Source organism: Triticum urartu, chromosome 7A (genome assembly GCF_056163025.1).
Source record: "Triticum urartu cultivar PI428250 chromosome 7A, HENAU_Tu73, whole genome shotgun sequence".
In the NCBI taxonomy this organism is placed as follows: Eukaryota; Viridiplantae; Streptophyta; class Magnoliopsida; order Poales; family Poaceae; genus Triticum; species Triticum urartu.
The window spans coordinates 484,943,835-484,971,024 of record NC_141879.1 but is presented as its reverse complement, the minus strand read 5'-3'; the positions used below and the strand labels follow the sequence as shown (position 1 = coordinate 484,971,024).

The 27,190-nt window shown below is 47.0% G+C and overlaps 1 pseudogene; it reads right to left on the bottom strand.

The window, feature by feature from the left end:
- Positions 1-25,855: 25,855 nt before the first annotated feature.
- On the bottom strand, positions 25,856-26,953 carry LOC147960072 (uncharacterized; annotated as a pseudogene).
- Positions 26,954-27,190: the final 237 nt, after the last annotated feature.

Genomic DNA, 27,190 nt, shown 5'->3' with positions numbered 1-27,190 from the left:
AGGTAGCACTAACAAATTGTAATATCACCAAATACTTTTAGAATCTATGTTCCCCAAGTATCCAATCTATCCCTAATTATAATAAATAAAGCACGGATTGACTCCGTGGGTTCACCGTCACAATACGTTTCTTGCTGTGAATTTACGCTTTCAGTTTTTTTCATCTATATTATTTTCGTTATCCGAGGTGGTACTATTTATAAGCCGCGTTACAGGCCATCCAAATTTTTGATTGTCGTAATTGTGGCCCAATTTAGCCGGGCCCGTTATGGCCCAACTCAGCCGGCCCACCTAATGTGTGAAAGGGCGCAAAAACTTATATGCGAATGACCGGGATCGAACCCACAACCTAGTCAACTTATATGCGAATGACCGGAATGCGCAAAAACTTATATGCCATCATATACTCCCTCTATCTACTCCTTGAAAAGTTGACGTTTGTTGGACAACCACCATCTACAACTTTGACCCAACACAACAACAAATTGTAATAACATTATCAAAAATATTCTTCAAGAAAAATGTACGAACGCATATCAACTTCAAACATCCAATTCAAAATTTACAAATATGTAAATAATCAAACACACTCGACAACTCTGGTGACTTGAGTGCCGCAAGAAACCCTAGTCGCTAGCGCCAAGACCCCCCCATGCTGTCGGCCTCAGCAATGGGCCTCATTCCTGCCCCCACTCCACCCTCGCTTCGTGGAGCCTGGCCCTGTCGGAGCGGCATGCCCCTAGGATATTACTGCCTCCGTCCTAGTTTATCGGTCCCCTTAGTATTTTATGCCAAATTTTGACTAATGATTTAATTAACATAATGTTAATGCATGTCAGAAAAAATATTATCATTGAAAATTATGTTCAAATACGAATCCAACAATATAGTTTTTGATGACATGCATTAACATTTTGTCGGTTAAATCTATGAACAAATTTTGGCACAAAATACGAAGATGACCAGTAAACCAGGATGGAGGTAGCACTAACAAATTGTAATATCACCAAATACTTTTAGAATCTATGTTCCCCAAGTATTCAATCTATCCCTAATTATAATAAATAAAGCACGGATTGACTCCGTGGGTTCACCGTCACAATACGTTTCTTGCTGTGAATTTACGCTTTCAGTTTTTTTCATCTATATTATTTTCGTTATCCGAGGTGGTACTATTTATAAGCCGCGTTACAGGCCATCCAAATTTTTGATTGTCGTAATTGTGGCCCAATTTAGCCGGGCCCGTTATGGCCCAACTCAGCCGGCCCACCTGATGTGTGAAAGGGCGCAAAAACTTATATGCGAATGACCGGGATCGAACCCACAACCTCATCACCCACTTATACAAGCTGCGACCAATTGAGCTAGAATACAGGTTGTGTCTTGTGGAAGGGTTCTATAGTTATGAAATAGATTCCACGTCGACTCCTTATATTCAACCACACCAGTTTATATACGTGGAAAACTTACATATACCTGAAGCTGGCTGCCGAATGATTCTTATCTAGGTGATGACAGAATGGACATATGCAGATTGCTACAAACTCAACAAGAGACGATGTTGCAATAAAAAACAAAGGCAAGACCCGGTTGAATAACTGTCCAATCGATTTGGAGTATTCATGTACGTGTACGTGCGTGCTTGTGTGTTCCGGGAACCGCAAAGATCAATCAGTCCTAGGCTGTAGTGTACGTGCAGAACCGGATCATATAGGAGATTGTGTACTCGCCGGTACTGCCATCGCTTAGTCGCCGTCCATTGCGACACACGATTATAGATACGGCAGGATGGGTGCATGGTGTGGCTGCACGCCTTCGAGATCGACAAGTAGCTCCTCGTTCGGAGGAGGGCAATCAGCGGCCTGCCCTATCTCCGTGTAGACGGCACATGGCAGTGCAAGGGAGAGCGGCCATGACCAGCGACAAGTTTGTCAATGAAAGACCGGACAAGACCTCCAAGAAGCACCGGCCAAGCCTTCCGTAATTAACTACAAATGCTGGTGCTCCTCTAATTTAGAGGACAACAATACTAAAATATTGTTGGAGCAATGGAATTCTAACTTGATCCTTTCATAGGCAAATTGTTTGTGCTGATTCGACTGCGTACTAAGAGTATATGTACAAACTAAATCTGTTAGTTTTTTATAGGTGAATTTATGTTTACATCAATACAAGGGAATTTGTATGTACGAAAGCTTCCTACACATTGTTCATGTTTTCAAACTTACTATCCACTTCTTAAACCTGCTTTGTCAGAGGTATCATTACTTTATATGCTCCGGGGCTTCTCTACTTGTAACATCCCGCATGTAACTTTCTCAATTTGTACTCCAACTCTTGCCGTTTTCGGCGTTAAGTTATTTTATTTTCTCGGGTTCGGGTCTTTGTCTCCGTGTGTTGTTGTTGTTGTTGTTGTTGTTGTTGTTGTTGTTGTTGTTGTTGTTGTTGTCATGCATCTCATATCATGTCATCATGTGCATTGCATTTGCATACGTGTTCGTCTCATGCATTCGAGCATTTTCCCGTTGTCCGTTTTGCATTCCGGCGTTTCGTTCTCTTCCGGTGGTCATTTCTACCTTTCTTTCGTGTGTGGGGATTAAACATTTCCGGATTGGACCGAGACTTTCCAAGCGGCCTTGGTTTACTACCGGTAGACCGCCTGTCAAGTTTCGTATCATTTGAACTTCGTTTGATACTCCAACGGTTAACCGAGGGACCGAAAAGGCCTCGTGTGTGTTGCAGCCCAACACCCCTCCAATTTGGCCCAAAACCCACCTAAGCCTTCTCCATCATCTAGATCGTTCGATCACGATTGCGTGGCCAAAAACCGCACCTCATTTGGACTCTCCTAGCTCCCTCTATGCCTATATAAAGGTCTTCCCCCGAAAATCTCGGATCCCTCCCAAAAACCCTAGATCCAAATCGCCTCCGCGCCGGCCGGACACGTCCGTCCGGGCCGGACGTTGTCCGCTCGCCGCCACCGTCCAACCACGCCGTGCCACGTGTCCCGGGCGGGCGCCCACATCGCCGCCGCCGCGCCGGCCCGCCCGAGCCCACGTCGGGCCCCCATGGCCCAGGGAAGCCGCGCCGCCCGCGCCCTTTCTCCTCTCGCGCCGGCGCCGCGCTCCGCCACCTCCGCCACTCCGGCCGCCGCCGCATCGCCTCGCCGCCGCCTAACCTCGCCGGAGCCGCCTCCCCGTGCCTCCCTGCCTCCCCTCCGACCGGATCCGGGCAGGGGCCGGCCCGATCCGGCCCTCCCTCGTTGACCCCGGCCGCCATCGCCTCGCCGGAGTGCGTGCGCCGCCGCCTCGGTTCGCGCGCCGAGGAACCCTAGATCTGGTGGTTCTTTTTTTTTCTAAGTCCCCGGAATTTTCTAGTCCATATGCTCCTGTTCATAGCCTTGTATCTCCGCATCCGTAACTCCGTTTTTGGCATATAGCATATCAAAATGTTCATCTCAGAGAGTACATCATTTCGTTCCATTGCATCATTTTCATTTGAGTTCATCTTGATGCCCGAAATGCTGTTAGAAGAGGGCTACTTGAGATAATTGTCAGATCTGCTACTCCATTTAGCTTTTTGTCATTTTTGCCATGATTATTGTGTGCATGTTATGCCCTGATGTTCTACATATGTTTTGTTAAGGGTTTTGTCATCTTTCAGAGATGCAACCCATGTATTTATGTGATGTGTGTGGTGACTAGCACAAGCTTGCAAAGTGGTGCACTTGCTAATTCTGTTTTCAGGGACTTAGCATTTCCACTAAGTCCTTGATCTGTTTATCTCATGTTGCCATATGTTCATGTTGTTTCCTAGTGATCCGTGCCTCTTTTGAGGATGATCAGTAAGGATGTTTTGTTAATCTTGTAGTGTTGTATCCATCCATGTCTTTGTTTGCAATTATGGAGCACCCTAGCTTGAGTCAATCGAGCTCTACTTTTGCTACTTTGTGAATCTGGGCAGATTGTCAACTTGTTTGTAATTTTGCCGATGATGTTGTAGTTGATCCGTGCATGCTATGCTATTGTTCTTGCCATGTCTAGCTTGCATTTTGTGTGTTCTTGATAGATGTATGCCTAGCTTATCATGACTTGCACCGTAGTGAGTGCATCGAGCTCGTAAACATGCCTACTTGATATCTGTTTTCAGCATGCTCCAGTTTTCACTGTCTGTAAACTGATTATGTTTTTGCCATGTTCACATGCTTGCAATTGTATTTTCTGATCCCTTTTGGCTCAAGGTCACTAAGGGACTTTTGTTAAGCTCTTTGAGTAGCTCCATACCATGCTTTACTTTGCCATGTTAAGTTCCTATACATGTAGTTTTGTTGCTCCGAAGAGTGCTACCTAATCTGAAATTCCAGACAAGTGTTAATTTCACTAAGTCTGAAATCTGTTTGCCATATGCATTTTTGCCATGCTTGTTTGAACCTGTTAATGGATGAATTGGCCGTAGCTCACTGCTAGACTCTTGTTAAGCATCTTGTATGCATCCCTGCCATGTATTTTGTTGTCATGTTTGGGTGCTGTAGCATGTTCATCTCATTGCATTTAGATGGCTACTTGCTGTAAATCGCAGATCGGTGTCATAGTTGAATCGCTTGCCATTTCCAAACCGTAACTCCGATTCCGACATTCTTTATATCATTGTCAAGCGATTTCATCTCATCTTTCCAGTGGCACACTTGGATTTCCAAGTGGAGGCCAGGTTCATGCATCCCTTGTCAAATCTTGCATATGCATCCCGCATCGCATCCCGCATAGCATATCATCATTGCATCATATTGTTTGAGCTTTTCACATGGTTGATCGTGTCCTTGTTGCTTGTTTGTCTTGTTTTGGGTAGAGCCGGAAGACGAGTTTGCTAACGAGGAGCCCGTTGAGTTTGCTTTCAAGGATCCAGTCAACTCTGACAACTGTGCAGGCAAGATGATCATACCCTCGAAATCACTACTATCTTTGCTATGCTAGTTTGCTCGCTCTTTTGCCATGCCATTGCTACGATGCCTACCACTTTCTTTCAAGCCTCCCAAATTGCCATGTCAAACCTCTAACCCACCATGTCCTAGCAAACCGTTGATTGGCTATGTTACCGCTTTGCTCAGCCCCTCTTATAGCATTGCTAGTTGCAGGTGAAGATTGGAGGCCGTTCGTTGTTGGAACTTTTATTTACTTGTTGGGATATCATTATATTGCCATGTTATCTTAATGCATCTATATACTTGGTAAAGGGTGGAAGGCTCGGCCTCTCGCCTAGTGTTTTGTTCCACTCTTGCCGCCCTAGTTTCTGTCATATCGGTGTTATGTTCCCGGATTTTGCGTTCCTTACGCGGTTGGGTTATAATGGGAACCCCTTGATAGTTTGCCTTGATTAAAGCTTTTCCAGCAATGCCCAACCTTGGTTTTACCATTTGCCACCTAGCCTATTTTTCCCTTTGGTTTCTGGAGCCCGAGGGTCATCTTATTTTAACCCCCCCCCGGGGCCAGTGCTCCTCTGAGTGTTGGTCCACCTGTCAGCTGCCGGTGGCCACCAGGGGCAACTCTGGGCTGGCCTACCCATACCTAAGACAATCTGAGTGTGCCCTGAGAAAGAGATATGTGCAGCTCCTATCGGGATTTGTCGGCACATTCGGGCGGTGTTGCTGGTCTTGTTTTAACCTGTCGAAGTGTCTTGAAGAACCGAGATACCGAGCCTGATCGAAACGTCTTGGGAGGAGGTCTATTCCTTCGTTGACCGTGAGAGCTTGTCATGGGCTAAGTTGGGACTCCCCTGCAGGGATTTGAACTTTCAAAAGCCGTGCCCGCGGTTATGGGCAGATGGGAATTTGTTAATGTCCGGTTGTAGATAACTTGAACCTTTACTTAATTAAAATGAATCAACCGAGTGTGTTACCGTGATGGCCTCTTCTCGGCGGATCCCGAGAAGTGGACACGGTGTTGGAGTAATGCTTGCGCAGGTTGTTCTCTAGTTTCTCGCTCGCTCTTTGCCTCCTCTTCTCGCTCTCTTTTGCGAACAGGATAGCCACCATATTTGCTAGTTGCTTGCTGCAGCTCCACACATATATTTACCTTGCCTTACCTATAAGCTTAGGTAGTCTTGTGTGACGCCCGGACAATCAAGCTACAGTAACCTCTGCTAATGATGCCACGTCACCACTCTTACTGTTGTAAATCTCACGATGGTTCAATCCCGTTCGAATTCAAAAATTCAAACTCAGGTCAAACGGTAAAGTTTTCAAACATTAAAATTAAAATGTTCTAGAGGTGGCAAATAATGCTTAGGTAATTATGGTGGAGGATCACATTTTTATAAAATAATTAAAAGCACTAAACTAAATAAAACAGTGGTTTATACAAATAATTAGATGTATTTTATAAATATTAAAACAATAAACTATTTTATTAGGTATGAGAAATTAATGTGGCAATAGAGTATTTATAAATACTAATTTAGGGGCTAATGGTATATTTTATAAAACTAAAAATAAATAAAACAAAAGAAACTACAAAAAAACAGAAACAAACAAAAAAAGGAAAAGAGAAAGGAAACCCCCCCAAACCCCCCTGGGCCATCTGGCCCAGTTAACCCACCTGGCCCATCCGGCCGGATCGGCCCGCCTCCCCCTGCCGCCTCCCTTCCCTGTTCCCCCGACCTGGGTCGGAACAGGGGCACGTCCCCGCCGCACCCTCTCGCCGGCGACGACGAGGGGATTAGGTCGCCACGCCGCGCCCCCTCGGTCTCTCCTCCCACTCGCCCCACTCTCCCCTCGGTCCCCGCGCCTTCCCCCTCAGATCCACCGCACCTCGCCCCCTCGTTCCCCACCGTAACCGAGCGCCACCGCCGCCATGGCTCCGGCCTAGCCACGGCCACCATGCCCACCTCGCCGCCCCACGGTGTCTCCAAGGGATGTCGTCGTCCGCTGCTTCGACTGGTGCAGCCCGTTGGAGACCGGAGCCACCGCAACGCCCCCGACGCCGTCGTCTTCCTCCTCTGCCCCGACAAGCTTCGCCGCCATTCTTCTTCATCTCCGGCGACGCCCCTGCAGCTACTAACCCATTCACCGGCCATCGTGCGTGCCGCTAGGTGAACTGCCTCCCCCCTCTGCCCTCTACCTCCCCTAGCTCGCGCTCTAGCTAGCTGCCGCCGTAGCACCCGAACGCCCCGCCGCGGATCTCGTCGCCGACGCGTTTTCGGTGACCAAATGGTCATGGGGCCGAGCCCTTTGTGCTCAGCGCGTCGCGCAGCTCCGCCCTAGCCTCCCCGTTAGCCCCGGAGCGCTCTGCCTCGCCGTCTTCGCCTCACGCCCGAACCACCTCGCCGCCGTCGAGCCCGTGGCGCTCGACTCCGGCCACCATAGCCTCCGCAGCCACCCCCATTCGCTCCACCGTCGTCTTGCCGTTCGAATGCGACCGGTCCCGGCCATTTTGGTGGCCTGCAGACGAAACCCGCCACTCACCCGAGCCCCGACGTCCGCCTCTCTGCTCGCCGGCGACAGCTCCAGCGACCTCGGGACAGACCACCACCACCTCTAGATGCGCGTCTTCGCGCTTGTTCGAACGGGCCCAGGCACGCGCGGATCCGTGCCCTGAGCACAAATTCCGGCGAACTCCGGCGGGTCGGCGCCGTGCTTTTGGTCGCCGGCGGCGAGAGCCGGCCCTGCTGACCTGGCACCGCGGGTCCCACCACCTGGGCCACTGACTGGTGGGCCCAGGGCCCCCTGTTGACCTGTTGACTGGGTCAACTGCTGACTGGGCCGCCCCTATCTCACTGACCTATAGGCCCCACTTCAATAAATGAAATAAATAAAAGGCATAATTGGTTAATTAAATAGTTTAGCTAATTAATACACTAATCTCTCACTGACTACTGGGCCCCACCCTTATTTAACCTGTTTAATTTGTCTAAAACCCCCCTGTTAGTACCCTGTCAATGACATGTGGGTCCCACTGGACCCACCTGTTTGGTTTGACTGGTCAACCGACCAATTGACCTGCTGACATCACTCTGATGTCATGCTGACGTCATCATTCACTGTTTTGGATAATGTTGGAATAAAATAAATAATTAAAATCAGAAAATGATTTAAATCTTTAGAAAATCATATCTTTTAATCCGAAACTCGGAAGAAAATACTTTCTACATGAAAGTTGCTCAGAACGACGAGACGAACCCGGATACGCAGCCCGTTCGTCCGCCACGCATCCCTAGCATAGCGAACACGCAACTTTCCCCCTCCGGTTCATCTGTCCGAAAACGCGAAACGCCTGGGATACTTTCCCGGATGTTTCCCCCCCTTCACCGGTATCATCACATACCGCGTTAGGGCACCTCTAACGCCGTTACCTGTCATGTCATGCATCTCTATGCATATGCCTGCTTAAATATTTATTGTTTCTCCCCCCTCTTCTCTTGGTAGACATCGAGACCGACGCCGCTGCTACCCAGTACGACTACGGAGTTGACGACTCCTATCTCTTACCAGAGCAACCAGGCAAGCCCCCCCCCCTTGATCACCAGATATCGCCTACTCTCCTCTATACTGCTTGCATTAGAGTAGTGTAACATGTTACTGCTATCGTTATTCCTATCCTGATGCATAGCCTGTCCTTGCTACTACTGTTGATACCTTTACCTGCAATCCTACTTGCTTAGTATAGGATGCTAGTATTTCCATCTGTGGCCCTACATTCTTGTCCGTCTGCTGTGCTATACTATCAGGCCGTGATCACTCGGGAGGTGATCGCGGGTTTATACTATGTACTTTATACTTGATACATGTGGTGATTAAAGACGGATCGGCTCGTAGGAGCACCCGCGAGTGGATCTTTGAGGCGGAGCGACAGGGCAGGTTCAGACCACCTAGGAGAAAGGTGGGCCTGGCCCTGGTCGGCGTTCGCGGATACTTAACACGCTTAACGAGATCTGGGTATTTGATCTGAGTCTGGCCATTTGGTCTATACGCACTAACCATCTACGCGGGAGTAGTTATGGGTATCCCGGCGTCGTGGTATCAGCCGAAGCCTTCGTGACGTCAGTGACTGAGCGGCGCGCGCCGGATTGGAACGTAAGCCTGCTCTTGTATTAAGGGGGCTAGTTCTGCTTCCGGCCGCGTTCGCAACGTGCAGGTGTGCTAAGGGCGATGGGCCCAGACCCCTGTGCGCTTAGGTTTAGACCGGCGTGCTGACCTCTCTGTTGTGCCTAGGTGGGGCTGCGACGTGTTGATCTTTCGCGGCCGGTCATGACCCCGAAAAGTGTGTCCGGCCAAATGGGATCAAGCATGTTGGGGTATGTGGTGCACCCCTGCAGGGAAGTTAATCTATTCGAATAGCCGTGATCTTCGGTAACAGGACGATTTGGAGTTGTACCTTGACCTTATGACAACTAGAATCAGATACTTAATAAAACACACCCTTCCAAGTGCCAGATACAACCGGTGGTCGCTCTCTCACAGGGCGACGAGGGGAGGATCATCGGTTAGGATTATGCTATGCGATGCTACTTGGAGGACTTCAGTCTACTCTCTTCTACATGCTGCAAGACGGAGGCTGCCAGAAGCGTAGTCTTCGAAAGGATTAGTTATCCCCCTCTTATTCTGGCATTCTGCAGTTCAGTCCACATATGACATCCTTACTCCATTTGATACCCATGCATATGTAGTGTAGCTCCTTGCTTGCGAGTACTTTGGATGAGTACTCACGGTTGCTTTCTCCCCCTTTTCCCCCTTTTCCTTTCATTCTGGTTGTCGCAACCAGATGCTGGAGTCCAGGAGCCAGACGCCACCTTCGACGACAACTCCTACTACACCGGAGGTGCCTACTACTACGTGATGCCCGCTGACGACGACCAGGAGTAGTTAGGAGGATCCCAGGCAGGAGGCCTGCGCCTCTTTCGATCTGTATCCCAGTTTGTGCTAGACTTCTTAAGGAAAACTTGTTTAACTTATGTCTGTACTCAGATATTGTCGCTTCCGCTGACTCGTCTATGATCGAGCTCTTGTATTCGAGCCCTCGAGGCCCCTGGCTTGTAATATGATGCTTGTATGACTTATTTTATTTGTAGAGTTGTGTTGTGATATCTTCCCGTGAGTCCCTGATCTTAATCATACATGTTTGCGTGTATGATTAGTGTACGATTAAATCGGGGGCGTCACAAGTTGGTATCAGAGCCGACTGCCTGTAGGAATTCCCCCTTCCACACTCCTTGGCCGAAGTCGAGTCTAGACATTGCAAAACGTTACTAACATGGCTGTGTGCCTTACGGGCCCACGTTGCCATCTGGATGGTATTAGGATCTTTTACTCCTCGATCCTTACTCTGGGACTCTGAGCTCTCTTCTATTCGGGTTAAATGAATTTTGCTAAATCTAACATTAGGATCTAGTTATCTCTTTCACCCGGAGAGCCCCTTATTACTGATGATCGTCTGCTGTACGTGAAGACCCTGAAGATACTCTTCGCTATTAACCCGAGAACTTGTGTTCATCGTGTTTGCAATTCCCCTTCCACCGTCAACCCTTATGGATAACTACTTGCAGTTGTTATTCGTACATTCATCCCCAGTTGGCCTTGTCATTACAAGATACCCCGTAATACTTGTCGTTGTTTCGATAATCCTTTGAGCTTACTGCCTTGCTGTTCCTTGTCACCTGAATACCCCTATGGATAATTCTCGCACTTATCGAGTATCCGCTCACCCCCCAGTTGTTCATGTGTTTCACAATGGTCTTCGAAATACTATTCGATCTTTCGAAAATCCTCAGCAGCTTATTGCTCTTGAAATTCTTTGCTTGCTTGCATTATGGTTAATCCCATAAGTATAGTAATCTTATTGGCATTCTTTGCCACCGTCATTTTGATCCTATTGATTCAACATGAGTGCGAATGCACGCAATCATCAGTCAGATCCTAGAATTCATCCTTCCGGCTCAGACGCCAGTTTAAACATGAGCTGGATCTCGACCAATCAATTGACCATCGATCGTACCCCTAAGGCTATTCAACTTATCCATCCCTGATCAGAGCATTGCTTCTGATCCCTTATCTTGGAATTGATAATTCCTTTGCATTTGAGCCTTGAATTAGTCAGTTGTTTCTAAAGTCTGATCTCCTTGCATTGTTTCTCCCTCTGGTTGAGTACCGATGCTCACACCAGATCCCTTGAGGACCACCAGATCCTTTGTTGGATTTTAACCGACAGCGTCCTTCGTATTCAATAAGTCTGTGAGCCTTTCCTCGGATACATAATGCCTTTGGTAAATTGTATCCTCTGCTTTCTCAAGCATGCTCTACTATCGAGTTGGTGTTATTTATTCTTGAAATTTGTGGTATATACTCCTAAGATGCCCTGATGGGTTGAACCTATGCCTTCCCCAAACGGTATGAACCCGAAAGTTTTCGCGAGTCATACTCTTCTGTTGCTCCGCCAGATAGAATTTCTACACTACAGCCTCATCAAAAGCGAGAAGTAAAATGGAAGGTTATGCATTGAAGAAGTGGGAGTCGACCTTGAGCCCTTGCGTTCATGCCCATGGACCCAATGTGGAACTTTTCTTTGAAGCTTCTTGTAAATGATAATAATCCCCTTGTCATAAGTTCGTCGTGTATCTATGTTTGGTCCTTTACAATCATGGTTCCGACCATATTTTCTCCTTAATACCATTTCTCGGACAAGTTGAAGTACTTGTCTTGTGCAGATCATTGCACTTGTCCAACCTTTACTTTGACCTACCGTCGAGTATTACACCCTGGTATCTCGGGAATATCATGGGACATCATAACTTCTTATGGGTTCTTCATAAACTATTATCACTCGTCGGATCCAATTGTTCCTAGGTTCTGGGTTGTCGTCAACCGAGAACACCGAATAGTGAATCGAGTCCGCACTCTGATTCAATAACTCTTAAGTAAATGTTGTTGCTTACGAGTTAATAATCATTTAAGTCATTCCTAGCCTAATCGGCTATATCATCATTGTGCTAAATTTTAACTGTGCTACCTGGTCCTTCTTCACGGAGCACAATTCTCGAGGATGAGCTAAGCTTACGTCGATTTACCTCATCATATCACTTCTCCCTGAACAGCAAACTTGATTTCGAGTTTGTGTCATACCCATGGTTCCAATAACCATTCGCTTCATCATTCCTTTCACTTGATGTCATCGCCGATCGATTACATCTTCGTGGAGCCTCTCGACTAAATTTGTCGTGGTCATCAAACAACATTTTGATTCCTTCCAGAATATCAACCAAATGGATGATGACATGTAACCATCCTCGTCCCTCGATGATTTGTGTTATCACCGACAACATTATTGCCTTCCCTCCAACACAAACTTGTTCGTGTTTTGAGTTATACCTGGAGACCCGTGCTATCTAGCAATTATGCTGAGTATTACCATCCTTTATGTCAAGAATGTCGTGAGAATTTCACCACCTCCTAAGAATTCTTGGTATCATGATACTTCTCACCATCACCATTCTTTCTTGGTCCTCGTGTTGATTCCAACCGGGGTACCAACAAGTGAACGGTGTTGTTTGGATTCTGCCCTTCTAGCAACCTTATAGCTTTGAAGTTAATGGTCGGCCGTTCGTTCTTAGACTATTGATTATTGAATCACCATTCTGACATTGGTCATGCAACCCAACCCATATTTTGGGCGCACCTTTCAACCAATGTTTAATTGTGGATGTTTCCTCGAACCTACATCATTATATCATTGGATCTGACAAATGTTATCTCATTGTTCACCTACTTGTGGAAATCCATCCTTTTGGGAATCTTGAAGAATTGTCGCTGAGACCATCAGCCACCCCTCATTCTCGCCTTGGTTTAATGATGAGCTCTTGTTTCGGGACTCGCTTCCATAGTTCAATTCCCGAGAATCTTACAATGTCATCTCAACAATTTATGTTGCATTTTCTTCTCAGGCATCCTGAGCCTGACGTATCCTAACACCGATCAGATCTGAATCTCGGTCAGATATGATGGTTGGAACATTTATCCATGAGTTATAACACTGGTCTTTTATGACCCGGTAAAGTGATGGCATGCCCAGCACACCTGGCCGGATGACCTACTGTTATAGTTTCCTTTTTAGCAAAGTTATCCATTTTTCCATGAGGAAACTATAAGACTTATTCTATGAGTTGTTCCTGATGGATCCTTTGTGTAACCCGAAGTCTGACCTTTGCTTGAATACCATGTCAGCGCTATCTCAAAGCATGTCTATGGTACTCCGAATTTCGATAAGAACATTTGAAACACCATGCTAAATGTTTCTTGTTGAAATTACCCAAACACCGTTGTATGGGTAATGTCATGAAATTTCTCTCCTCTTATCTAAAGGGTTTTCTACTTTATATCCTGTCTTGGATATCATCCTCTGCTTGACTTTGGGAAGGATATACCCCTGATATATGTGTTTAAACACATTTTCCTTTCCGTTGTTTTGTTCAAACTTTCTTATAATCTACTTAACTGAGCAGTGGTAATTCCCTGCTTAGGTAAGCACCTCGTGGTACAACTCTGCCAGTAAGACCCTATTACTATAATTGATGACATTTCGGTAGCCACCGATGGACGAGAACTTTGCCCAATGGTCCACCTCGTTCAACGAGCAGGAAAATGGTTCTCTTCGTCCCTCGCCCTTGGTACCGACATTATTGCCAACATAAATGATAGGCTACCCTCTGACATGTCTTGCTATCACGACCGTGCAAAATATCAACGCTTTTCCTACTTTTAACCACATGGTGGGCCCATAACCCACAGTTACACAGGATCGAAACCTGACCCTCCTATACACCCCCGGTTTCCAAATTTAATTCCTCGCACTTGGCCTCGTATGTGATTCACGAGCCACCTTCCGAGAAATCATCAATTCTGGTATCGGACACAATACTTATTCCCATTGCTTTGAACCCCATTTCACGCCCTGTTTCAGGCATCAAGCGATTGCATGCCCGCTCGAAACTTCCCATGTTACCTCCTTACCTTGCTCTCGATATTTTCGTAAATTTCAATTCAAGAGTTACTTTTCACCACGTTCCCTAATGATTATCTACCGGATAAGCAACCATGCAGAATTCCATTCTTCCGGTATACCCATCCTTTACTCCTCTGTAAGTACGATGGAGTTCCCAAAGGAAGGACGACAGCTTCCTCATGATGCATGGGTGTAGAGAAATGAAGACATCAATGCTATGGATCAACCTCTTCAAGAAGGGCAACCAAGACCGAGAAGACACGTTAGAATTTCGTAACCAGAACTTCCCCCTACTCCCCTCTTAAATCTCAGGACGAGATTTCTTGTAGTGGAGGAGAATTGTGACGTCCGGATAATCAAGCTACAGTAACCTCTGCTAATGATGCCACGTCACCACTCTTACTGTTGTAAATCTCACGATGGTTCAATCCCGTTCGAATTCAAAAATTCAAAATCAGGTCAAACGGTAAAGTTTTCAAACATTAAAATTAAAATGTTCTAGAGGTGGCAAATAATGCTTAGGTAATTATGGTGGAGGATCACATTTTTATAAAATAATTAAAAGCACTAAACTAAATAAAATAGTGGCTTATACAAATAATTAGATGCATTTTATAAATATTAAAACAATAAACTATTTTATTAGGTATGAGAAATTAATGTGGCAATAGAGTATTTATAAATACTAATTTAGGGGCTAGTGGTATATTTTATAAAACTAAAAATAAATAAAACAAAAGAAACTACAAAAAACAGAAACAAACAAAAAAAGGAAAAGAGAAAGGAAACCCCCCAAACCCCCCTGGGCCATCTGGCCCAGTTAACCCACCTGGCCCATCCGACCGGACCGGCCCGCCTCCCCCTGCCGCCTCCCTTCCCTGTTCCCCCGACCTGGGTCGGAACAGGGGCACGTCCCCGCCGCACCCTCTCGCCGGCGACGACGAGGGGATTAGGTCGCCACGCCGCGCCCCCTCGGTCTCTCCTCCCACTCGCCCCACTCTCCCCTCGGTCCCCGCGCCTTCCCCCTCAGATCCACCGCACCTCGCCCCCTCGTTCCCCACCGTAACCGAGCGCCACCGCCGCCATGGCTCCGGCCTAGCCACGGCCACCGTGCCCACCTCGCCGCCCCACGGTGTCTCCAAGGGACGCCGTCGTCCGCTGCTTCGACTGGTGCAGCCCGTTGGAGACCGGAGCCACCGCAACGCCCCCGACGCCGCCGTCTTCCTCCTCTACCCCGACAAGCTTCGCCGCCATTCTTCTTCATCTCCGGCGACGCCCCTGCAGCTACTAACCCATTCACCGGCCATCGTGCGTGCCGCTAGGTGAACTGCCTCCCCCCTCTGCCCTCTACCTCCCCTAGCTCGCGCTCTAGCTAGCTGCCGCCGTAGCACCCGAACGCCCCGCCGCGGATCTCGTCGCAGACGCGTTTCCGGTGACCAAATGGTCACGGGGCCGAGCCCTTTGTGCTCAGCGCGTCGCGCAGCTCCGCCCTAGCCTCCCCGTTAGCCCCGGAGCGCTCTGCCTCGCCGTCTTCGCCTCACGCCCGAACCACCTCGCCGCCGTCGAGCCCGTGGCGCTCGACTCCGGCCACCACAGCCTCTGCAGCCACCCCCATTCGCTCCGCTGTCGTCTTGCCGTTCGAATGCGACCGGTCCCGCCCATTTTGGTGGCCTGCAGACGAAACCCGCCACTCACCCGAGCCCCGACGTCCGCCTCTCTGCTCGCCGGCGACAGCTCCGGCGACCTCGGGACGAACCACCACCACCACTAGATGCGCGTCTTCGCGCTTGTTCGAACGGGCCCAGGCACGCGCGGATCCGTGCCCTGAGCACAAATTCTGGCGAACTCCAGCGGGTCGGCGCCGTGCTTTTGGTCGCCGGCGGCGAGAGCCGGCCCTGCTGACCTGGCACCGCGGGTCCCACCACCTGGGCCACTGACTGGTGGGCCCAGGGCCCCCTGTTGACCTGTTGACTGGGTCAACTGCTGACTGGGCCGCCCCTATCTCACTGACCTATAGGCCCCACTTCAATAAACGAAATAAATAAAAGGAATAATTGGTTAATTAAATAGTTTAGCTAATTAATACACTAATCTCTCACTGACTACTGGGTCCCACCCTTATTTAACCTGTTTAATTTGTCTAAACCCCCCCTGTTAGTACCCTGTCAATGACATGTGGGTCCCACTGGACCCACCTGTTTGGTTTGACTGGTCAACCGACCAATTGACCTGCTGACATCACTCTGATGTCATGCTGACGTCATCATTCACTGTTTTGGATAATGTTGGAATAAAATAAATAATTAAAATCAGAAAATGATTTAAATCTTTAGAAAATCATATCTTTCAATCCGAAACTCGGATGAAAATACTTTCTACATGAAAGTTGCTCAGAACGACGAGACGAACCCGGATACGCAGCCCGTTCGTCCGCCACGCATCCCTAGCATAGCGAACACGCAACTTTCCCCCTCCGGTTCGTCTGTCCAAAAACGCGAAACGCCTGGGATACTTTCCCGGATGTTTCCCCCCCTTCACCGGTATCATCACATACCGCGTTAGGGCACCTCTAACGCCGTTACCTGTCATGTCATGCATCTCTATGCATATGCCTGCTTAAATATTTATTGTTTCTCCCCCCTCTTCTCTTGATAGACATCGAGACCGACGCCGCTGCTACCCAGTACGACTACGGAGTTGACGACTCCTCTCTCTTGCCAGAGCAACCAGGCAAGCCCCCCCCTTGATCACCAGATATCGCCTACTCTCCTCTATACTGCTTGCATTAGAGTAGTGTAACATGTTACTGCTATCGTTATTCCTATCCTGATGCATAGCCTGTCCTTGCTACTACTGTTGATACCTTTACCTGCAATCCTACTTGCTTAGTATAGGATGCTAGTATTTCCATCTGTGGCCCTACATTCTTGTCCGTCTGCTGTGCTATACTATCGGGCCGTGATCACTCGGGAGGTGATCGCGGGTTTATACTATGTACTTTATACTTGATACATGTGGTGATTAAAGACGGGTCGGCTCGTAGGAGCACCCGCGAGTGGATCTTTGAGGCGGAGCGATAGGGCAGGTTCAGACCACCTAGGAGAGAGGTGGGCCTGGCCCTGGTCGGCGTTCGCGGATACTTAACACGCTTAACGAGATCTGGGTATTTGATCTGAGTCTGGCCATTTGGTCTATACGCACTAACCATCTACGCGGGAGTAGTTATGGGTATCCCGGCGTCGTGGTACCAGCCGAAGCCTTCGTGACGTCAGCGACTGAGCGGCGCGCGCCGGATTGGAACGTAAGCCTGCTCTTGTATTAAGGGGGCTAGTTCTGCTTCCGGCCGCGTTCGCAACGTGCAGGTGTGCTAAGGGCGATGGGCCCAGACCCCTGTGCGCTTAGGTTTAGATCGGCGTGCTGACCTCTCTGTTGTGCCTAGGTGGGGCTGCGACGTGTTGATCTTTCGCGGCCGGTCATGACCCCGAAAAGTGTGTCCGGCCAAATGGGATCAAGCGTGTTGGGGTATGTGGTGCACCCCTGCAGGGAAGTTAATCTATTCGAATAGCCGTGATCTTCGGTAACAGGACGATTTGGAGTTGTACCTTGACCTTATGACAACTAGAATCAGATACTTAATAAAACACACCCTTCCAAGTGCCAGATACAACCGGTGGTCGCTCTCTCACAGGGCGACGAGGGGAGGATCATCGGTTAGGATTATGCTATGCGATGCTACTTGGAGGACTTCAGTCTACTCTCTTCTACATGCTGCAAGACGGAGGCTGCCAGAAGCGTAGTCTTCGAAAGGATTAGTTATCCCCCTCTTATTCTGGCATTCTGCAGTTCAGTCCACATATGACATCCTTACTCCATTTGATACCCATGCATATGTAGTGTAGCTCCTTGCTTGCGAGTACTTTGGATGAGTACTCACGGTTGCTTTCTCCCCCCTTTCCCCCTTTTCCTTTCATTCTGGTTGTCGCAACCAGATGCTGGAGTCCAGGAGCCAGACGCCACCTTCGACGACGACTCCTACTACACCGGAGGTGCCTACTACTACGTGATGCCCGCTGACGACGACCAGGAGTAGTTAGGAGGATCCCAGGCAGGAGGCCTGCGCCTCTTTCGATCTGTATCCCAGTTTGTGCTAGCCTTCTTAAGGCAAACTTGTTTAACTTATGTCTGTACTCAGATATTGTCGCTTCCGCTGACTCGTCTATGATCGAGCTCTTGTATTCGAGCCCTCGAGGCCCCTGGCTTGTAATATGATGCTTGTATGACTTATTTTATTTGTAGAGTTGTGTTGTGATATCTTCCCGTGAGTCCCTGATCTTAATCGTACACGTTTGCGTGTATGATTAGTGTACGATTAAATCGGGGGCGTCACATCTTGATCGCGAGGGTGCGAGATTGCTGAGTCCCTGTGGCTCACAGATTACTATTACACCAGATGCAGGGCCTGATGATTCCGCTCCAGGAGACGCGCTCGAGCTCAAGTGGGAGTTTGACGAGGACTCTCAACGTTACTATGTTTCCTTTCCTGATGATCAGTAGTGGTGCCCAGTTGGGAGTGATCGGGACCGTGTCGCTTGTTGGGTTATCTTTTATTTTGGCGCCGTAGTCGGGCCATGAGTGTTTGGATGATGTAATGTTATTTATGTACTTGATTGACGTGGCGAGTGTAAGCCAACTATGTTTTCTCCCCTTTATTATTCATATTACATGGGATGTTGTGAAGATTGCCTAACTTGCGACATATGCCTTCAATGCGATTATGTCTCTAAGTCATGCCTTGACACGTGGGAGCTATAGTCGCATCGAGGGTGTTGCACTACTCCACTACTAATTTAGTTGAATGCTGCTATATCCCTTGATTTGTATTCAACTTTTTTTCTGGGTTTAACTCTGCTACAAGCTTGCCCCCCAAACAAATGATGCATATGAATCAAGGAGAAGGAGAAATAAGCTATGCTCACAACTTCACTATTCAGGCATATTATCTCCTCTCGATCATTTCACTAACAAATAACAATAGAAGGAGATATTTCAGTTTGGTGTGCATAATCAGTGTTGAAGTACTAAAATATCAATGACCCGTTGCAACGCACGGGTCTTTTGCTAGTATCCAATAAACACTATAAATATAAAGATAATCAAAACGCACGAACATGTCTAAAACGTATGCTTTTTGAGAAACAATTATACAACCTTGGATCCAGGTCAAGGTTAGCGATTTGCCACCACCCTCCTCTCTTACAAGGTTAAGATTCCAATTGTATTGTACTTATGAAAGTTAGACTTAGGTTCACCTTCATAACTCCAACTGATGTTTCTGTGGCCAGCGACGAAGGCATATATTGCATGTTGTACAAAGTAAATTCAATGGTGGGTCGATGGAGTGGGGGTCACAATGTGGTGATAGGTTTTGTTAATGCCAATGCATGGTGAGCCATCAGAAACGGTGGACAAGTTCACTGGCCACGGATTCAACAGAGATGTGCTTGTGTTGGGAAGGAGAGGGAAACTGTAGACGGGTGTGACCACGCGTCGAGCATCGGCCATATGGTGGGTGTTTAATCCAGCGGCCCATATATAGCTAGGAGGTTTATGTAATTATAATATTTCTTGATGTGCCTATGAGTACCTTAGCTTCTTGACCAAACTTTCGGCCCCTAACTAAACGCAAATGCTCGTACTAGTATTTTGGTCCAGTTCCATTCAAACCTTAACTTTATTGGTACGTGCGGCGGACGTGGTGAACTGTGTAGAAAAATGGAGGGGAGGGGACGCTCGTGGGGTTTTGGGAGAAGGCGAGGGGGATGTGGATTTGGTTGGGGAAATCAAAGGGGATGTATGTTGTTTGCCGTAACCAAGACCAAAAGGTATTGTTGTTAACTAGGATCCATGTACGAGACGATCCATAAGCTTTGCCGTACGTTGAACGCTCCATGGCCTGCCTAGTGTATAACTAGGAATTAGGACATGCATGCATGATACTACTAGTTGGCATGTTATTATTTTATATGCTTGATGGGTGTCCGTGGTTGACCGGTAGGCTCCACGACACTCATGGCTGACCCGTGAATATTCTTCTTGTCCTCTCTGTTATGCTCATCTGCTCTCTCCAGTAATGAGTAATCATGGCGCACCAGCCAGCCCTACGTGTATAATCACCATCATGCTCTTCAGTTCATCACCTGAGTGCAACACAAATTAAGCATAACCAAAAAATAATAATCATAGAGTATGTAGAAGGAGGGACGTGCAGTGAATCATGCCACTTGATTAATTCTGGGACCCTATGCTACAAACAAATGAACCGAGCGCTTTTCCTTTTTCATTTTCATTGGTAGGATGCATGCATTTATGTTACTCTACCTACGGTGATTTGTCTTCTTCCATACTAGGCAACCTTACCGGCTGGACGTAACTTGGTTGTTTGCTCCGCAATGTAAGGATGGAGTCGTCAGTGATGGCACGTATGCATGTCTAGTCCAAATTAGCATCCATGTGGGCTGGCGGCAACATGAGAAGCAACGCTATTAATTTCTCGCGTATGCATGCCCAGTCCAAATTAGCATGCATGTACGTACTTGGCGACGAACACAAATTTTCTCTTATTTTTTGGTAGATAGATGGATTCAATTCAAACGTAGCTAGCAGTACTAGCTAGTACACTACTGTACAACAGTAGTACATCTCATGATCAAAGTTGTTGAGGAGTAGTACATTTTGTAGCTGGCTAGGTTATACTCCTAGGGGCGCTGTAGCTGCACGTACTAGTAGTGTAGCGCCTACTTGACCAAAAAGAAAAAATGCATGCATGCATGCTTGGACAGCAGCAGTCTACGTACAGTAGACAGCAAAGATGTTCTTCTGCAGGAGCAGCTGCAGCAGCAGCCATGCATAAGGCTGACAGATGGCATTATGGATTAGCTAGCTCTCGAGTCGAGTAATGATCCATGGACGGATGGTTTACTACAGGCCCGGCCGGCAGGGCAGCGCTCCCTTTTCCCTCCTGGGTTTGCGGACAAGTCGCCATGAGTAGCAGCAGCGGCAATCAAGATCGGTATATGCATGGCATGGCACTGGCAGCATCAAATTACAGGCTACGCGTGCACTAATTGATTCAGACAGACCGGCTGTATGCACGTCGTCGTCGATCCATCCATCCGTCGATCGATCGTGACTGTGTGCAGGAGGCAGGGGTCGATTGAGCGAGAGAGTGCATGTGATTTGACAAACAAATGATGCATCCAAACTCATGAGAAGCCTGGCCCTGCCTTGTTCCCCCTTTCCTCAGAAAGGAAATGCTTTTGCTTTCTTGGTAGATGAACATTGGAGAAAATTTCTCGAAAAAACACACATAGGAAAATGCGTGAAATTAAGTTCATTTCACTCTAGAGAGAGAGAGAGAGAGAGAGACCAAAACAAGCCCCTGACTCCCCTCCTCTCCCACCCCTCGCGATCTAGGGTTCAGCCGCCGCCGCCACCTTCGATCTCTGCATCACCCCTAAACTATTGCTGCTCCCCCCGGGCGATCTAGGGCGCGGCCACCGTCGCTGCCGGACTGTTGCTGGGCAAAGCCCGAGTGGGGTATGATGGCAGTGGCGGGGCTTTCCTCCGCGGTGGCTCTGGGGCGCGGCTGTGGCAGATCCCATGCTAGTCTCCGTGTGCTCTCATGCGGTGGCCAAGGTGAAGCAGTGTGGCTTCTATCACATCGACAACAACAAGTCTTGGTGACGTGGCGCGGGGTCTCGTTGATGGACATGCGTGGGATGGTGGCGACAGTGGCGGAGGCAGGAAAACTTAATCAAGGGGGCCAACTTGATGTTATGTCTTGTTGTGGAGGGCCAAAGCCAAAAAAATCATGATAATACACAGAATTAGTAGCAGGTAATCACTTGTGTAGCGGAAACTTCTGCTTGTTGGCCTGGGCCGGGGCCCCTGCTGGCACCCCCTGCCTCCGCCACTCGGTGGCGACGCCTGGCGTCGTGGTGGCGTCGACGGCAGTTGAACAATGCAAGGTCTATGTGTTGATCTTTCTTGAAGTTGAGACGATGAAAGATGACGACGGCAGATATTTTACAACGTGTGCATGTGATGCACGCTGAGGATATGCTAGACTGGTTGATGCTCTCGGCTCGCTGTCGATGGCTTGATGAGGCGATTAGATTAGATGGTGTACGTTAGTGTGAAGTCAGGGCACACCATTGAACTTGTAGGTGTAGCGCCATAGATCGTAAAAAAAGTTCGTTTTGAATTGATCCACGTATTTATCTTTTCAAACTCTCTTGAATAATTTAATAAAATTTGGTGTGCACATTGCTTGATGCAGATGCCTGGATAATCCTTCTTTATAAAATGAATCATAAGCACACAGCTGTCTAGAAAACATCCTAGCTAGCTAGGGAAGGGAGAGTAAAGGACAAACTACATATCACTCTGAATCGCGATGAGATGCTCATATCCAGAGTCATAATGTTGCACCGAATCTGAGGTAAAAAGAAAGGCTGAAAAGAGATCGATGCATGGCAAATAATGTGTGTGTGTTTGAGCTGTGATGGCGGCTAGCTAGGAGTAATCCATGCATGCATGATCGATCGAGTAGTAGCAGGTAGGCCTAGCTAGCTATAGCTAGTACTAGCTAGCTAGCAGTAGACAGCTAGTCAAGTGTGCTTGCTTCAGTTCGCCTCCTGTGCTGAATCGGAGCGGGCAGGCAGTGGCCCTAGACCTCAGCAAAGCGCCTCCTCTTCTCTCTCACTTTTTTCACCGCCGAGTTGTAAAGGGGCAAGACATGCATGGAAACTGCAAAGTTGCCTCGCTTTTACAAACCCAAACTTTTGGCAGGATCTCGTCTCCTTTCTTCCCTTCCCTTCCTCTCACCTCCGTCGACCCATCTCTGCTAGCAGCTAGCTAGCTCTTCTCTTGTGGCTTGTAGCTCCGCGGCTACGTTGGTTTCTTTCCGGAGACAAACAAGGAATACGCTTTATGTTGCCCAAAGGGGGAAACACAAATCAATTGCCACGGTTTTCTCCCTCTCTTTTCTCGTTGCTTCAGCTAGTTTCTGAACGCATTTTTCCCGCCAAGTTTTTCGATGCATGCACAGCTGTGGTTCCCTGTTTTTTCTATCGTCTGCGCCACGGATACATACAAGCAAGGAATCGTCTCTCCAAGTTCACAGTGGGAAATGAAGAGGAATTAACTTTGGGGCAGCTACAAGAAGAGAAAGAGGGAGGCCCCGGGCCCTGACATGGAATTGATGGTGTTTGTTTGATTCAATTGATCGTGGCCTATTTGGGGTGATTTCCCTTTTACGTCTGCCAAACTCCACAGTGCTATCTTTCAATGTAGATGTCCAGTCGCCTGAAAGGAACGGGGGAAATAAGGGCATTGATTGGATGCTATTACAGGCAGTGACGTGCTTACAGGAAAAATGATGATGTGCCCCCAAATCGGTCGACAATATCTCTCACCTTGAGACTGACCGGTGTTCCGAAATTTGAATAGATGATGGCTGTATTTTTTTGAAACGAGGTGAAGGACACTCTTTTTACTCATTATAAGAAGAGAGTGAGAACGGCCCATCTACTTACAGAAAAACTGGGCGAACCAAGTTAAACACCACTAATATAGACCGATTCATCATGGAACATGATGGGCATTGTTGGAGAGATGCGCAAGGCTAGAGTTTTTTTTTAACATCAGTACGGACACAAGCACTCATATATACGCGCATACACTCACCCTTATGAACGCACACCCTACCCCTATGAGCACCTCCGAAAGGCTAGAGTTGAGCTCATCCATCGTATGTCTTTTTTTGCGAAATCGTCCATCGTATGCTGGCCACCCTTCGCTTGTCATCATCGCCATGTGGACCGTGACACAGCAGCTCCAACTCCACAACAAACATGGTGGAGAGCCGACTACGAACCCTTGTTGTGACCCAACTGACTCTTGTGGTCATTGTTGTTTCCAAACAAGATGTAGCATCATAGTGCCGTGGAGGCCCGTGGTTTTTTTATAGAGAAAAGCCACGAAGGCCCGACATCAAATTGATGAAACCATCAACCGGCTAGGATATAATGATGTTGATTACATAGGCAAAAGCATGTAAAAAGAGCATTAATTGGATGCTATTACAAGCACTGATGTGCTTAGCAGAAAAATGATGATGTGCCCCCAATTGGCCGACAATATCTTTCACCTTGAGACTGGTGTTTCGAAATTTGAATACATGATGGATATTTTTTTTGAAACCAGGTAAAAGACACTCGTTTATCAATTAAAAAGAAATTGAGAACGATCCAGCTAATCACACAAAAATTTGGCGAACCGAGTTACAACACCTCTAAGGTACAGAGTATTGCAAAAAACACCACATTTGAAGTTTTGGACCGGATTTGCCACCACACTTCTTGCGCGCCCCTAAAATTCCACCATTATTCTTGTTAATTTTCTCAATAAAAGCAAATGACCGATTTGAGCGAGTTAATGGCGATTTTTGACAGGCCTGGCCTACCAGTCAGTGCCACGCCGGACTACTGAGATGGCGAGGGGGTTGAAAGCCATTAGCTAGCGCCGTAGTACAAAACAGATGGCATAGGTGGCATCTACTCCATTCGCTCGCTCCACTCGCTCACTCTCTGCTATGCCATCTCCCCTTGCTCTCGCCGCTGAGCCCGTCGCCGTCGCGAAGGAGGCACTGTCTCCTCACGGCCATTCAGTCATGTCGTCGTGAAAGGATGGAGAGGAGAGTAGTGACGATTACTTCGTCGGCATGGACATGGAGCTCTGGGTAAGTGCTATGCTTTGCACCGAGGGTTAGGGTTCATGTGTTCTTCTATTTGAGACCATCTTTAAGCACTTGAAGTTTTTGTGTGGTTAATATCTGTGCTGACAATGCAGGAGAACCCCGAAACCACTGTAGATACATATTTCTGTGGTAGAGCTATAGATCCAACCTTCAAATGCAAGCTTCACCAGGCCCCATGTTTGAAATATGTTGCATTTGAAGGCATCCTCGCCAGGAGGAGGTTCTATGGATGTGGGGTGCATGTTTGTGTTATCCAATTAGGGTTATTGTTAGTGGCAGTCAATGTTTGTTATTTCTGTGTGTTGATGAATGGTTGTTATTTCTGTGTGTTGATGAATGGTTGGTATTTCTGTGTGTTGATGAATGGTTGTTATTTCTGTCCGGAAATTCAGTTAAGTACTGATTGAACTGTTGTAGTATTGTATTTTTAGTGGATCAGTGGATTTGCAATGCTAGTATCTTGTAGTTTCAGATAAGTAAAACTGAACTTGACTGAACAAATGTCAGTGTCTATTTTATTCAAAGTCATTTAAGTTTTTGTGTTAAGAAAAACTTAAGCTGGCCCTAGTTAAGTGTTTATTTGATTGAATTATAGCTCTAGTTAAGTGTTGTTAGTATCATGTTCTATTTGATTAAGTTTTTTAAATTGAATCTTTGTTGTAACTGCTAGCGTGAGTGTGATATTTTATTTGCTTCAGTTATTTCAAACCGAACTTTTGTTGTTAGCTTTGAGTGTTTGTTAAATGCACTTAATCAAAATTTACGGTCTATTTGATCCAGTTATTGTTTTAGTTAGCTTATTTATTTAGTAACTACTTATGTAGGGTGGTGTTGATTGTGGAGTTGCTGAGTGGGTTAATGCCCCATGGCCTTCCATTTTGCAAAGATGCCCGGTGAAGATATGGGAGATGTTTCATGAGGAGAACCATGACAGGGTTATGGACCATAAGAAGGATCAAAAAGAGACTGCCAAGTTCAACAAGGAGTTGGATCAACTTGACAATTAGTACAAGCATCTGGTTGAGGATGTCACAAAGTTGTTTGACTGGCAGGACTAGAATTGCGAGAATAATAAGTGGATGACTGATGAAGAGCTCAATAAAACTGGACATCCACTTTCCCTTTCTGTGCCATAAACTATGATCCTATCTTTGCAATTACTATGGTAATGAAAATTTATAAGTATCCTGATATGATAATTCCACAGTGCTCTTCTAAACTAATAGACATCAGTAAAGCACAAACTCAAGCAATGTTTCTCATGAGCATCTGGCTTTGTCTCATCATACCACTAACTAGCCTTGGACCTCTTGGCTTGGCTCTTCCTTCCACAAGGAAGTGACAAAGATTCTAGGCCTGCCTCACCATCTAATTCACCAATGCCATAGTCTCCATGGAAATAACCTGAATCATATGATGGAATAAAATCAAGAAGTACCTCTGTCTCAACCTAATGACGGGATCTTGTAGTTGGACCTGCATTTCCTACTTTCTTAAATGTTTGAGGAAGTGTTATATTAGGATGCGTGCCTGAGTCCTCTACCTCTTGGCACATCTCTTCCACTTCCGTGTCTCCTTCAAAGTGAAACATAGGATCTTCTGTCTGCTTCCTCTTCTGCCTCAGCCTCTCAATAATCTCCCCCTCCTCAATTTCTCTCTCATGATCTTTTCGCATGTATTCACACAAGTTGAAATCAACAAACCCTTCATCATCAGAGGGGCCAAAGTACTCCTCTACTTTCTCTCTGCCCCTTGCCTTCTGCAAATTCATGCTCTCTTGTGTGTTTACATAAACAAAAACTTCACCTGGCTATGCACTATAGATAGGGATTTAATATAGCTCCTCACTGTTAGATTGGACAAAGGGGAACAATACCCCATCCTCATCGATTATGTTGGATTGCCCAACCTGGCCTGTTGGTACTTGTTCCTCCACAAAGTTTCCCCTATTCAAATCTCCTAGATTAGGCTCAGTAGCCTTAATTACAGTTATGTTGAGCACCTTTTGCTCATCATACTGGTCAAGTATCTCCTCTAGCATATCTTCACTGCCAATAACCTGTATACATGTTGCCCCCTTTCCCTCATCTTTCACATAGAACATGTAGTCGGCATAAGTATATCCCTCTCCAGTCTCCATCAGTGCTAACATGTTAATGAAAGTTATTTCTGACAGGAAAATGGTCCTTTCCAAGTTGACTCTCCCTTGAAAAAGGAACCTAATTTCACATATCTCACCATCCAAACTACAAAAATGAATTAGGAGAATCAGTAACTGATTGGATAGCTGTTATTTGATTCATTTTTAGATTATGTCATAGATTTAACTGTTTCAAATATCTATCCATCAATCTTTATTGTAAGTGTAACATAAATAGTTACTACATAT